At 40.3% G+C, this 14,587-nt stretch overlaps 1 protein-coding gene across 14 annotated transcripts in view; it reads right to left on the bottom strand.

Moving 5' to 3' along the window:
* ncoa3 (nuclear receptor coactivator 3) overlaps window positions 1–14,355 on the bottom strand; it is a 57,837-nt gene extending 43,482 nt beyond the window's left edge. For 12 of the 14 annotated variants that reach the window (XM_066702481.1, XM_066702480.1, XM_066702475.1 and 9 more), the window contains exon 1: window positions 14,213–14,354. The gene's annotated coding sequence lies outside the window, so the exon portion shown is untranslated. Of the gene's footprint in view, window positions 1–14,212 lie in introns of all 14 variants that reach the window. The other 2 variants (XM_066702484.1, XM_066702483.1) reach the window with 1 other exon arrangement.
* Between the last annotated feature and the right edge of the window lie 232 nt (window positions 14,356–14,587).

Below are 14,587 nucleotides of genomic sequence, written 5' to 3' on the forward strand. Positions count from 1 at the left end.
CATTCTGCATATATTTACCATGACAGCCTGCATGTAGTATTTGTTAGTTTTGCTTATTGGAGGATTAACGAAATACTTGTAGTTTGAATGTCTTTGGTCTTATTTTGTGGCTTGATTGGATAAAAACAAGAAAGAGATATATATCGTGTATCGCCCAAACTTCTAAAAATAGAGATATTATTTTTAAGTCATATCGCCCAGCCCTAGAATATACCAAACTTTACAGAAACAAATAACATGACAATAACATGACACGTCACATGACAGCTGAAGGCTTGGGTCAAGAAAGCACTAGCAGGATTGAAACACTGGCTTTCTACCTCCTAGAAGGATGTAGTCCGTGGAATAATCTTCAAAATTACAAATGGAACCCGACTTGACTAATTTTCATTATGGCCCCAGAAATAAATTAAAAGGCCATTAAAAAAAAAAAAAAAAATTGCCCCCCCAAAAAAGGCTAAAATGTGTTAAGTTGAATTGGAAAATAATCACTCTTACATCTGCAAGAAAGTTAATTGACCAACCCACCCAGTAAGTAACAGCCTTGTCTGAGAGTCTTTAATCTCTCGTCATCCCCAGGGCAGGAAGCGGCAAGGAGAGACGTAAAACAAAAAAAATAAATGGGGAGACTACAGAGGGAGATTTCAGGATCTGCAGATACAGCAGCTGAGAAAAATCAGCAACGTGCATTACATTTAGTGTAGACAGACTATTGTTAAGGCTTAATTTTTCACATCTATAATCATCTAATAGACAATATCTGTCCATTGAGAGTTTTTATATATATCTGAAGTTGATGAGCGAAGGAAGTGCCTGTGTGTATTGTAGCTGCATATGTTATTTATTTTACTCTTTTGAAAATCTATTGGGACTAGTGGAACTCTCTACGCTAGTTAGCATACAAACATAAACCTGGTCTAGAGAGTACAGGGAGTCCTCTGTACCCCTGAAATGAGCACAGGATACAATAAGTATGTGTACATTATGACCAGACAAAATATTCTTCTAGCAATGCATCTCAGGAGAAACTGCAGATGCAGAGGTCTTGGTCAAAGTGAGTCTGATTGCCAGGAACAGGAATCAAACAAAATAGGACACCGTTCATTGAAAACATATTGGGTCTGGTCGATTGTACCTGCAAGGTCTTTCTAATCCATAAACCCACCTGTCACAAAATCATTTGGTAATTCATTCAGTGTCACACAAAAAAGGCTACTTTCACCTCCATCTGTTTCACAGGAGAATGCCTTTTATTTATTTTGTCCTTGAAAAACTGGGTGTGGCTCTATCCTCCTAAATACACATTCAATATTTTTTAGAAACACGTTCTGTCACCCACAAACGTATTAAATAACAATAGGCTATATTCCTGAGAATGCAGCCCAATTGCATTTGCAAATACAGAATGTTTAAAATCAGAAATTATGATTTACACACATTTTCTTTTAAAAGCCTGTTTAAAAAAAAAAAAAAACTCAAAATACGCACATTTGAAATCTTTCAGACGCTGCTGGAAAATTATCTTCAATTAGCCTTCCCCTTGTAATACAAAGCATGAAGATGCGACAAACATTGTGTCAGTTACAAGAGAAGGCGGCAGATTAAAACACACCACAGTAGCCATTATAAATACAGCGATCAGTTCTTTAACTTTTGATTTCCTCTAGGACTAAGGCTCTTTGAGATTTAGAAGACGTGAGGATGGTGTCAGAAGTTAGGGAGTATGTGCTTTTCACAACCCTTAGGCAGTACAATACAGTTAACCAGAACTCCCAAGCAAAAGTCTCCCAAGCCAAGGTCACACTTCCTGTAGGATGCCTACTACTGCAGGATTCTGGGAATCACATCTGAGCAGGCCTCTGGGTGTTTCTCAGAGAGATTTCAGCTGGCCTGCCACTGCACGGCGCAGAGAAGGGGCAAAGTCCTCATCACAGAGGAAAAGACACTCTCCATTTAAACACCACGATCACAACAGATGGGATGTATAGAAGGCATTCTCAGCAGATCTATATATTCCACATGATCAAATAGGACTTTTATAAGAGCAAATTGGCTATAGAAAGGTTTTCCTCCACAACTGTGTATTTGATGTACACAATAGCAAGATTAAATTCCATGAAGAGGCTGGTCACAAAACAAAATCAATCATAATAAAATAAATTAAAATAATTGCACTCTGGGGAAGTTCTAAAACTATGATTTTTAATACAGAAATATTTTTTTTTTAAATGCATAAATAAAAACTGAAAGAAGCTCTGGACTCTGAGACCACTTTCCAAATATCAGCTTCCAAATAAATATCCATTTAGCACTAAACCGTTGAACTCTTGAGCTGCTTTTGGGTTGGGTTTCACATTTAATTGCCTGCCGGGCAGTATTTGACAATTACAATTTTACCAGTACCAGTGAAGAATTAAAGTAGCTTTGGTGTGTTTATGTTTCACCTGCTAATCAACCACCTCATTATAGCACAGGACACTCCTCAAATTTGCACGTGTTTAACTAGCAGGCAGATCATTCCACGTTTGTTCCACAAATGATTAAATCACACATGCACATGACCAAACAAACTAACACATCAATATTCAAATTTAGATTTATTCACTCTCTGCAACAGTAAAAATCTCTGGATCAGCCAAGCACAGATCAATGGGACGGCGGTGACCAAGTCTGATTTTGTTTAAGCAGCTAAAGTTATAAAATAAAACTTCTAAAGAAAGAACAGGACCCACCATTATTGACAGCAAATGTGATTAAGAGAAGTTAAGGGAAAGTTGAATGTACACAAAGCCATTTGAAGTCATTTAGTCCTTAATAAGGAAAAAGGTAATGGCACAGAATGACCCATCCATGAGACAGCTCACTCCACAAGTTAAATTATTAATGCTGCTCAAACCCCACAAAATGAGGACATCTCAGTCATAAACCTACAAAATGTCCTTTATTCCAGCACTTAATCTTATGCCCATGGGTTTCAGAAATTTGTCACTGACTTTTGGAAGAAAGACTACACTGAAGCTCCTGTCTTTGCTCAGAGAAAACCCTCAGTGCTCATCCCGCAGGCAATAAATTGCACCAAGGACAGTTTGCGATGTCTTTTTGCCTCCAGGCACACAAACATAAGCCGCAGCGATACGCTTGGACAAAAAAGCTCCAACACGTAGACACTGCAGCCATGACATGCAACCAAGCACCCAATACGCACGCACCGGGCTCGCTGCAAGACGAGGTCTCTTACTGTATGCAAATGCCACCACAACCATCTCTCCTTCTGCCTCACAGTACAGCACAGCAAGGGACGGGAGACCGACGGATTGGTTTTTGCTGCACTTAATTAGCTACACAGAGGGAGATCACAAGCTCAGGTGCGTTCCTGGCCGAGATAACCAATCCCAAATTGGACGGGTTTCAGCACCAAACGCACAACTGAGCTCTAGCACACATCATAAGACCACGGTTAAAAACCCAATACCGGACGCCATGTCAAAGTGCAAAAGTCACCAACAGTTTCAGATAAAATATTGACGAGGCGCTCAGGTGTTGATCACATGCAGATCCAGATTCAGGTTAGTAATCTCACCCTCTATGCGTCGAATTGGATGCATTGCAGGTTTTACTGGTGTTAATTTCATTTTTAAGTTCTGGGGAAAGTACTTCATTCTTCTGCAATATAAATAGAGGTTTCAATGTAATGCCATGGTCTTGAGCAACAAATGGGGGCTGTACACATGTCAACTGGTCATCGATTACTTCCAATAAGTCATGCAGTTAGCAATGTATAAACTAGTGCAGCGTTTAAGGTCACAAGCTGCTAGTCTGTCTCTACATAGAATAGAAACCAGTTTCTCTCAATCAGTCCTCCGTGCTTCTGATAACAAAAGCCACATCCCTAGCACTAGTATCACCCCTCCCCCCTTTCCTCTCACAGACCTGCAAGCAGCAGTGAGATCATCACATGCTGTAGCGTCTACCAATTTCCTCAAGTACCTGCATGTTTGCTAGGGAACCACACATTCTTCACAGACCATTTCATCCAGCAAATAAACCTTAACTCAACAGTCCACTATGGGGTATTATTCTAGAGTGGTCTTTACACCCTTGTGTGAAGTCCACCACCACCAAAGGCCTGTAGCCAAAGACAATTCCAGGTCTAGCTTTCATTCTTCCATCCAATCGAAATACACAGCTAGCATAACTAGGGTGTACAAAGACCAAGGACCTTTCAAGCTGTGTGCAATACACAGTTACTGTGTGGGACAACACGTAGGAGTCAGTTACAGGATTCACAGAAAATAGCTAAAAAAAGTGAAATTGTCAACAGAGGACAAGACTGGTGGGACTTTAAGCCCTCAGTCCTTAAAAGGAAGAACATGAAAAGCCTTCCACAATTCCTAGTAATCCACAATCAGTTTACGTGTTGGAACCAAGGCAGGCAAGAGCCAGACTTAAGGTAATCGCAGCCAGGGGGCCAGACGGCAGACCCACAATGCACTGTACAAGGGACGTGGTGCGGTGTTTTCCTGCAGTAGGACTGCTAACTAAACAGCCAGGTGAGCACTGCCAAGCAGGAGAAATTGCATAGAGTATACAGTAACAATCAAAGCAACACTGCTAGGACCAGAGCATTGTCTGTACTTTCAATTTCTTAATGTTACTTAATTAGAATACAACTTTAAACACCCAGTGTCCTTCAAATATGATTTGTATTGTAGGAAAATAGAAAATGAATCCAAAATGTATTGTGTTACTTGGGTTCAAAAAAACAATAAAAAAATCAAAGTTTTCCGATTACAAAGACACAAAAGGCACTGCGTGAAAAGGAGTTTAGAGAAGGGCTGGTTTTAAATGAGAACCATAAGGGCCAAAGGGAGAGATACAAAGGGAAACGGCTTGAGGAACTCATGAAGCTCCATGGACTCTTCTCAAGGTCTTGGATTTTTAGTTTGATTCTACATGATCAAAGGGATTAAAAAGGATGAAAAAAACTCTTCAAACCATCCACACTCTCGAAATGGATTGCTCTCAAACACACTGGTAGTGAGCACTTCTGAACAATGTGTGCAAGTCCTGACAGTCAACAGGAGAATGAGGAGAAAACACGCTCCAGTAAGATTTGACTAACTACAAAGATTAATCTTAAGCCTTGAGAACTGCACCAAAGTTAGATATTTTCCATGGAAATAGAATTCAGATTTTCTGCACTCAGTTGTAGACAATGCCTGCTTTAGTGCACTGCTGCCAAACAACCTTACCATGAGCAAGATGTACTAAAGCTTCTAGTGAAGTTTGTTAATAAACAACCACTGTGTTGAGTCTAGTCCAAACTACACAATTCATTTCTAAGTCGGACAATACCTGGATGGTTCATTTTGAAGTCAATTAATGTGTATTTTATTACACTTTGGTTGGAAATATGATTACAAGTGGACATTCCTCATTTAAACATTATTCGCGAACACTAGGCCCTCCTCAGAAGTGTAAATATTCTAAGTGAATTAAATCATACTCCACAGCCAGCACTGCTTTATAACACAAGACAACAAGAAAAGAAAAACTATATTAAAACGAAGTGTTTATTGTTAGCAGTTCCAATAAATTCAAATTCCTAACAAATGGCTATTATAGCTGAACAAAGGAAGCAAATTATAGGTGAGGTAAGTGGACTCCAAACAGCACGTTCTTGACTTTTTCCCAGGACAGTTTATTTCTTTGGCAGCGGAATGACACACAATGGAAATAGAATATAGGACTTCACATTTTTACATCCAGTTTTAGCAATTATAGCCATAATATATAAATGTTCTACTGCAAAAACAAAAATGTTCCTTTCAATCAAGAACTTTACGAATCTTAAAAAAAATTACCATTTCAAATCCTGCATTTTATTTTTTAATTTTTAAGTTACATTTTTTTGTTGTGTAAGCGTATTTATTTCAAATCCAGGTGCCTGCCGAGTTCATGCGTTTTCCTAAACAAGCATGCATTAAGGTTTAAATAACCGCCAACTGATCTGGCTCAAACTCAAACGAACAGAGGTACAACGCGCCTCTTTGAACAAAACTGAAGTGGGGTCTACAGATACATGGACAACACAAAACGAATTCCTTACAAACCTTTGCCGACTTCTTTATTGTTGCAGGACAGGAAGCACAGATCCAGTGAATACAGGGGTCTACAGATGTCCGAGCATGCCCTGCGTTGGTCAAGGAAATACTTCAAATACTGGGGAAATACCCCATTCAGAGCAAAACCTCAACTCTATCCAGACTGACGTGCACATTCACGCCATGTTGTAAATACAGTACTCCCCTACCCTGTTGCTTTTGCCTGGTAGCCTGGGTTAGCCAATCATCTGCAGGCACAGTAGATGTGCATAAACGGATTATTCGCATTGTGCCGTCTGGGAGGAGGTAATGGAGCTGACCGGGGTAATTTACATCAATTGAACAGATGCTCGAATCTCTCAGGGTCATCCTAAAAAAAAAAGAGGCAGATTCAGAAAATGTATCCATCTTGGGTGAAAAGGCCACCATTTAATTTTCTAATTCTGTGACACTTAGGCAAGCTAAACCTAGAAGGAAAGGGGTTGTGAAAAAAAAAAGGGGGGGGGGGGGGGGGTGGTCTTGTAACAAAGTCAGACTGCTCAGTCTAAAGTAGCAGCATCTGGTAGTATTTATCGCAGCTCCAAACCTTTAAAAAAAAAAAAGGTTTCTAAACAATCCACGTATACATTCATCAGAATCTCTTGTTGCAGAAGAAAAGGAGACTAACTTGATGCACTGTCTTCTGTAAACCAATTTGCTGGTAATACAGTGCCAGATGAAAGCAAACAGTCTTTTTCCTTCTTTCTTTATGGTAATACAATGAATGCATGCATGCAATAATTTATATATATGTATTGTTCTTAGACAATAAACTATAGCAAATATTACCTCAATCAAGTTCGATTAATTAACGTGAATGCCAGCTGCCTCTTTAGTTAATTGAGTCTCATTGCAGTGCGAGACGAAGTATAAATCCAGGCAAGAGCACAGATCAATGCTGCTGGAGGCTGAAGACTCAGATTGACTTTTTCAGTTTCTTTTTCTTAAGGAAAGAGATTGGCTATATCCCCCAAAGGGAAAATACTAGTCGGTTTATAATGGCAAAAACAAACCTCTGGCAAAGTAAAAAAAATAATTAAAAAAAGTAAACATTACAGAATTTTGGAGTTGAGACACAGAGGGTCTGAGAAAAAGTTTAGAGAACACCCAAAAGGGCCCCAAAGCTGTCAAGGAATCAACTGGTACCTGAAATACTTCCAACAGAAAACGAGCTACAGACGATCAACAGAGAGAGGCTGAAACTGAAATCAATAATGGCGAGAGCCAGAAAACCCAGGCTGATTTCCCCATCTTGTCAAAATCAGGGCTTCCTTAACTATACACTGCTGTCAGTTTCTGTGGACATGATAACCCGCTCTGACGAGTTAAATATTTTATCAGTTGGCAGGAAAACCTGCCCCCTGAAGGTTTGGCTTTTGTTTTCCTTTCCATTTTTTGAGGAAGGGGTTTCATTTTCTCAACCCCCAAACCCCAAAGACCGATAGGGACGTTTCACTTTCAAGTTCTATTATTTATTTATTTATCTATCATGGTGTCGGTGTGTGCTCTGTATGCAGCTTGTGTGTACTGTCAAGTGCAGACTCAGTTTAGCATTACTGGATGAACGACCTTGAGCCAGCATGCAGGACTGTGTTGCCATGGCAACTTCGCTTCACACAACCAGGAACAGCTGGATAGAACGCACTCCCAGAATTTTAGCGGGAGCTGCCACGTTAATAAAACGACCGCAAATCCACTGCCGTATCCGAACTTCGAGAGTAAACACTGAAAGCTCAACAACAAGTTCTTCAAATAGGAATAATATCCTTTTAGCTTGCCCTTCCAGACCATTTTTCCCCTTGTCCTTGCTAGAGTACACTAGACTTTAAGTGAACTTTTCACAACAAAATTATGCTTTTTCTTGCATTAGTAACTCACAACAGAAACACAGAGCCTCACTTTGTCAGCTGTAGCCATGTACAAAATAATGTTCGAAATTACAGGTTTACATAACCTTCCTAATAATCTGTGACTGTCCTTAACTAGCACATTTAGGAGAAGAAAAAAAAAAATCTCAAATACCCATTCAGACACCATACTAGGTGTTGCTCAACTGTAGATGTCCATAGTACTGCTACACCAGACAAAGAAACGTCTACATATTCCTTGTATGTCCTGTTACATCATAGAAAAGTAGTACATTTTGCATTTTCGTAAACCCAGTGGCTCAACTTAAAATTCCCCTCACAGCAGAGACAACTCTCTTTTCTGAAATACCAAGGGCACAATGAGAGAGACTCCGTGTTATACAGAGGAAATAAGTGGAAAATTTCACAGGCTCCTTTCCAAAAAGTCTGTGGCTCCTTTCTGAAACGTTTCCCTTCTCGGAGGCAGTTAGTAGACCAGAACTTTAGGTTTAAGTCAGAATTTTCCGTTGTAGGCTGCAAGACGGAAAAACGCATTTAAAAAAAACTTCAAAACAGGTGCTAGTTTTTGTTCCTTAAATATTTAATGTATTCTTTTAACAGTAACCATACTGTGATGGAAGAATATAGCTTGACAGATTAAGTTCAGAGGAACATTACTTATTACACTACAAACCGTTTGTATTATGCATTAGTGCTACAGTTGCTGTGAACTACAAAATCTTGAATAAAGCACTATATAATAATTCCTTAGAAATCATACTGAAAAACATTTGCACAGCAACCCTTTGCCTTCAAACTTGGCCACAAATTTGATCTCGTCACAGAAACCTGTTTGGGCACCTTGAATCAAAGTGAACTGCACTATAGTAAATGTGAAACCTGTGTAAGAACAACTACCAGAGGCTTCAGTACACTCCATCATCCCGGACAACTCAAACTGTGTGTGGTGTGAAGCCCATCTTCCAATTGCTTGGCATAAAATTTCAATTAAGAAACAACCAGGCTTGCATTTCAACTGTGTCTCATTGTGTCACCTCCCCGAGTCACTGCCTATCACCTACAGTAATTAATCATGAGAAAAACATGTTGCTACCAATGACGCCATAAAGAAAGAATGTGATTCACTCGGCCACCAACTTGAACACATACAAGGTAAAGTTAGAAACACAAAGATGGTAGATAAATGGTAGATGGGCACATTTACGGAACTGCAAAACTAAATTCTTAACCCCTTCATTCCTGAAACTTTAAACAAATTAATCTCAAAAGTTTATTTTATTTTCTTCAATTCACTGAATGAAAGAGTTTGGTTTCAATTAGAGTAAGAGCTTGGGGAACAGAAAAGAACATGTTCTTTATCACTTAAATGTCAAAAAATGATTGGGAAAAAAGTTTAGAACAAATGGAATGCTTGATTAGGTTTAAACAGTTCAGACTTGTAAAAGGCTGCAATTGTTTCTGAAGTTTTCCCTGCCACCGCTAGAGTGCAAACCCTGAGAGGAGACCTCCTTCTGTGGTGAACATGCTACATGTCTGCACAGAAATTACTCAAATTCCCATTTTGCAAACACACACCAAACCTGAAGCAGATTCCTGGATTCAGATTGAGTATAATAAGATCACTAAACAGCTACAGAGTCCAAAACCACTGCTGCTTCCAAGCCAAGTTACTGCGTTACAAAAACAGAGGCAGTAACAAAAGGTGTGTGCATTCTTTAGCAAGAGGCAGACCTTGTCACCGTGACATGGACACACTCTTCCAAGAACGACTGAAAAACATTGTTGAAGATGTGAGGTGTAATTCAAGAGTAGTGAAACCCCTGGCTCCTAGGTCTTTGGCTCTTCACTTGTTTTGGAAATGTTCATTGAAGGAAAAAAGAAGGGGGAAAGTTTTTTTTCCCCCCCTGAAATCAATGAAACTCATAGAAGATTAACTCATTTTTAATGCAAAGTGACACTCTGGAGAGGGGCCCCCTGTGCTACAAAACAGAACAACAGTTCATTCTGCCTCTAAACACTGAAGCTGGGTAAGACAGAGGACACAGCAAATTCTACTGTGTACTTAACTACCATGCATGCATACCTATATAAACCTTGGTAGTAAAGTTCATCACAAGAGCTCCCAAACCCAGTTCACTCCACATTTTCAGTGCAGCAACATCCCATTAAACTCAGCGAAATAACTACAGATTGCTTCTCTTGGTCTTTTAGGGAGGGTAACCGAGGCTGGGCTGCAGGGACGGACAGCCCCCATTTTGATAACATGATGCATCAATGTCACCCCAGGGTCTTCATTCATTCAACTCGCCACACAAGCCCTCACGTGGAGCAGCACGGCGGTGTCGAAGAACTCATGTTTAGTGTGATTTAAGAGTCTCCTATCTTTATGAGGCGAACGAAAAAAAACACGTTAATCGGGGGATCAGTGTAGAAAGATAGGGACTGCAAAGACATAAATCTGTCAGGGGGGATAGTTGAACAAGACCTTTAACGGTAACATCCTACCCCTTAATTCCAGAACTCGGAGATGTCACCAAGGAACAGTGGAGGAGACTTACTGCAGACACGTTGGGACAACCCCCATCCCCCCACACTCACAGATTGTCTGGACATGTTAAGGCAGAATAGTTTCAAGTCGTCCTTAAAATGGCAATAAAAATAACACGTCACCTATAATTCGCGTGAATTATACTTCGTCAAAGCTCTTATTTTATCATTTAAAAATCAAGAGAAGATGGGGAAAAATTATAGGAATACCAACAAATTATTATTTTTTCTTCTTTAGATCATCTCCCATGGTTAAAGATGAAAAGTCTGCTCTTTTCTTTGCAATGCACAAGTGTATTTCCCTGCCACTTAAAATTCATTAACAATGTCCCATGTTCCAGTAGCAAATTACATTAATACCATGATTTCTCTCCTTGCGGGTAATTTTAAATTTACACCCAAATGCACTACCATACTTAGCTGCAGTCCCAGGGTACCCACAGAAATGACAATCGTGCTTTTCAATGGATACCTCATCCATGCAACAATCAAAGCCTGGAGTGTCTACATAGCAGGATTTTTACAGCTGAATAAAACCACTTATGCCTGAATTAAAATTATAAAGCTAAAACAGGGCTATTGCAGTGCCATTAAATAACATGTATTGATAGCTCTGTGATGGCAGCAACAGCGCTATAATTCGAATTACCATCCAGACTGCTGCAAGAGAAGCACGTTTCAAAACAAAACCTGGATTTGTCAAAGACACAGGATCAGCAAGCCCTGCCTGCACCCTCTTAGCTTATTTTATTAGTGCCGAGATATTTTTTTGTCCAGCATCTTAAATAGTTGTCAGGTAATGCAGCCCACATGCACAGCTTCAGAAAGACACAAGTTAGACAGGTAGGCCTAAGTAGGGAGACGAGGAACAGATTTAAAAGCTTTGATCTGATTAGCCTGGGTTGCATGACTCATTTTAATCCATGTCATAAAACAAGATTTCCATCATGCATTGAGCTCTTACTATGTATAGACTATATGGAAGAAAGTTAAAGTGCCACTGATCCACTGCAGTTCCAGGGAACCAACAGGTCAAAAATGCAGATATGATGCTCTAAAACCCCAAACAGTTGTTCATAAAACTACAAAAAAAAACTACTATTGTCAATTAACATCGGCAAACACTGCCATTATCTTAAACAATACTTGATCAGCTAACAGCTTGCAGAAAATGTGAAAAAACAAAAAGTCCTTCTTTAATGTTTAACAAACTCCAGGCTAATGTTGCAAAGGGTACAATGTTTCAAGAGAAGCTCCCTTTTGAACAACTGAAGTTAAAATATAGTGCATAGAAACTCACCCAGAATGCCAAACAAAACTCCCACAGATGCGGCTGCACTTTTCAATGGAAGGGGAGCGTTATCATTTAATGCAAAATGAATGCACCATTACCCAAAAAAACATTTTAAACAATGTCCCGTTTCAGTCCTCAACTTAAATGCATGCGCAATGTTTAGATTGCATTAGACTAGCTGTAATCAATCCTTCTGTGACAAGGGGACACCAGCATTCCCCTTGCTTTAGGTAATGCACCACCCAAAACAGATTTACAATCCTAATCTCATACGAGCAGCCGTCAAAACATCAGATGAAAATACTTCCTCTTTGTTCTTTTGAATTCCATTTATTTTTACATTTCTATACTACTTTTAAGATACTGCTTTTTATTGATGGATGATCAGTAATTGCGGTCTTGAATGTCCTGGGGAATCTTCAGATTATTTTAGCTGTACATCTCCCCATGTTTTCTCAACAGTGCAGACTAGAGGACACTCACCTGCTGACTAACATCGCTGTGCGTTTTATAAAATGAGAGGCAGCTACCTGATGTTTTATTAGCTGTGACCAATAATGCTACACAACCCCTCAGGTAACTAGAAAACTGTGTGGACATGTTGATTGAGCTGATGGGTAGATAACTTATTTGTATCTGTTCATTCAACAATTAAAATGATTTCCACTACTGCAAACCACCACGTTTTTAAAATTGAGATGTGTTTTTTTTTTTAATAAAATACTCCTCCTTCCCATATTAGCATGAACACCTATAGCCAATGATATAGTGCAAAACATTTCATCGTTTGGAATAAACAAGCCCTGTTGTGATCTGATCAGTACTGAATGCAATGTGAACAAGCAAGAACTTTAAAATAAATGGATCTATACATGTTTATTAGGTGATCACGTCCACACATGCATTTAAATAAGAAAATAGCAGCACCAATCGTCAAATCGCTGTATGTTGGCCAGTATAATACAAAAAAAAAAAAATGCATTGCACTTTAAAACAAATACAGCATACTTGTACTTACACGAGGCACGTCTCTTTGGTTTTCATTTGCATTGTTGCGATCGACATTGTTACAGTAAATCAAGCAGCCCAAACTGTTTCCATGACAAGTAACAACATTTCTTACGCTGCCCACGTTGGCAGCACTGTAACGAGTTAAATAAAAAAGGTCGTGGCCTGCTAAATGGCCCGTCTTCTCCCCCCATAAGAGCAGCTGAAAATGTAGCCGAGACACCAACCCGATTGCATAAAACTGCTACAGCCGAGACCATGAGATGCATTTTTGTATTATTTACCTGCACGCCAAAGTGTGCGTATGCGATGAATACATACAAACATGCATGCATGCATACATACATACATACAACCATACATGCTTTACAGGTTTACAAACGCAAGGGACTGCAGCCAATATGGGTTACATACACGGATAGTACATGGCTCGGCGATCTGCGGCGGTGGCAGTGCTACATCAAAACAGTTATAAAACAGGATGTGTAATCGATAGGAATCATCACAATATCGAGTCTGCATTCTCATTAACCCACCTGCAAAAGTCTGCAGATCGCAGTCGTAATAATAATAATAATAATAATAATAATACAAAAATAAAGTTGCAACAGCCCTCTTGAAGAGAGTTGGGGAGGGGGGAGGGGGGAACACGCCTTTGAAGTAAATACAAAACTGTGCATTTCCCAGAAAAGAAAAGAAAAAAAAAAAACGTTTTCAAATGTTTAATGTTTTTGCGTAATGCGTGGACTGCTTTCCCACACGTAACACTAACGTTGCAGCAACGCTGTGTGAGAGACTAGGGTTATTAGCGAAATCGGGATGGGGGGGGAGGGTATTTAAATGGACATCACATTGTCCGCATCGCAGCAACACGTCCTAACAGCCAAGTTTGCAAAGCGACTGTTTTATAAAGAGACTTGCGCCAGCCGGAGCTCAAGACAAGCAGCATGGCTCTTACAGTAACAAACACACAAGCCCACAGGATGAGCTCGCCCCTCCGTCTCCAACCAACTTCACACAATTGTAAAAATAGAGAGAGAGAGAGAGAGAGAGAGAGAGAAAAGCTTCGCCTGGCGCCACAGCTCAGGTAAGACCGCCGGTGGGAGAGAAATGCACATCTGTGCGTCAAAAAAAGCCACGCAAAGTCTGCCAGCAATCCCCCCGCACCAAAATAAACGAGCGTGGACGGCGCTGGGGATAATGGACAGTGTGTAAAAGCTAGCAAGAACATCCGTGGAGGAAGAAAAAAAAAATGAACAAGTCTTACCACGGTCTTCATCACCCGCACTAAACGACATGCCCAAAATGATCGCCCGCCCTGCATATACACATAAACCGCAACCAAAACTCACCCGCTTCGACGTATCCCTTTAAGCACATCAGTTTCTTTTATTTCCACTATTAACTCTCCGCCATCTTCGGCACTGTGTTTGTTTAAATGGGAAACACTCCCCAAGCGCAAGAAGCGAGCTAGTATCGCGGTGAGGGGGATTCTGGGTAGTGGAGTTCTTCCCTGCCCACGTCCGCCCCCATCCCTCCGCCAGCCCTCCCGCCGTTGGACTACAACTCCAGCAATGCCCCGGCACAGCAACGCTACTCCTGTGGAGATGGCTAGCAGTAACAATATAACCGGGTTGGGGGGATTGCTACTGCTCTTATTTTTAGCTAACCTGAGAAGCACCCCCCACCCCCCGAGAAAGTCACGATGAACTAGCAGGTTGCACACA

This window comes from Amia ocellicauda, chromosome 4, assembly GCF_036373705.1.
Source record: "Amia ocellicauda isolate fAmiCal2 chromosome 4, fAmiCal2.hap1, whole genome shotgun sequence".
NCBI lineage: Eukaryota > Metazoa > Chordata > Actinopteri > Amiiformes > Amiidae > Amia > Amia ocellicauda.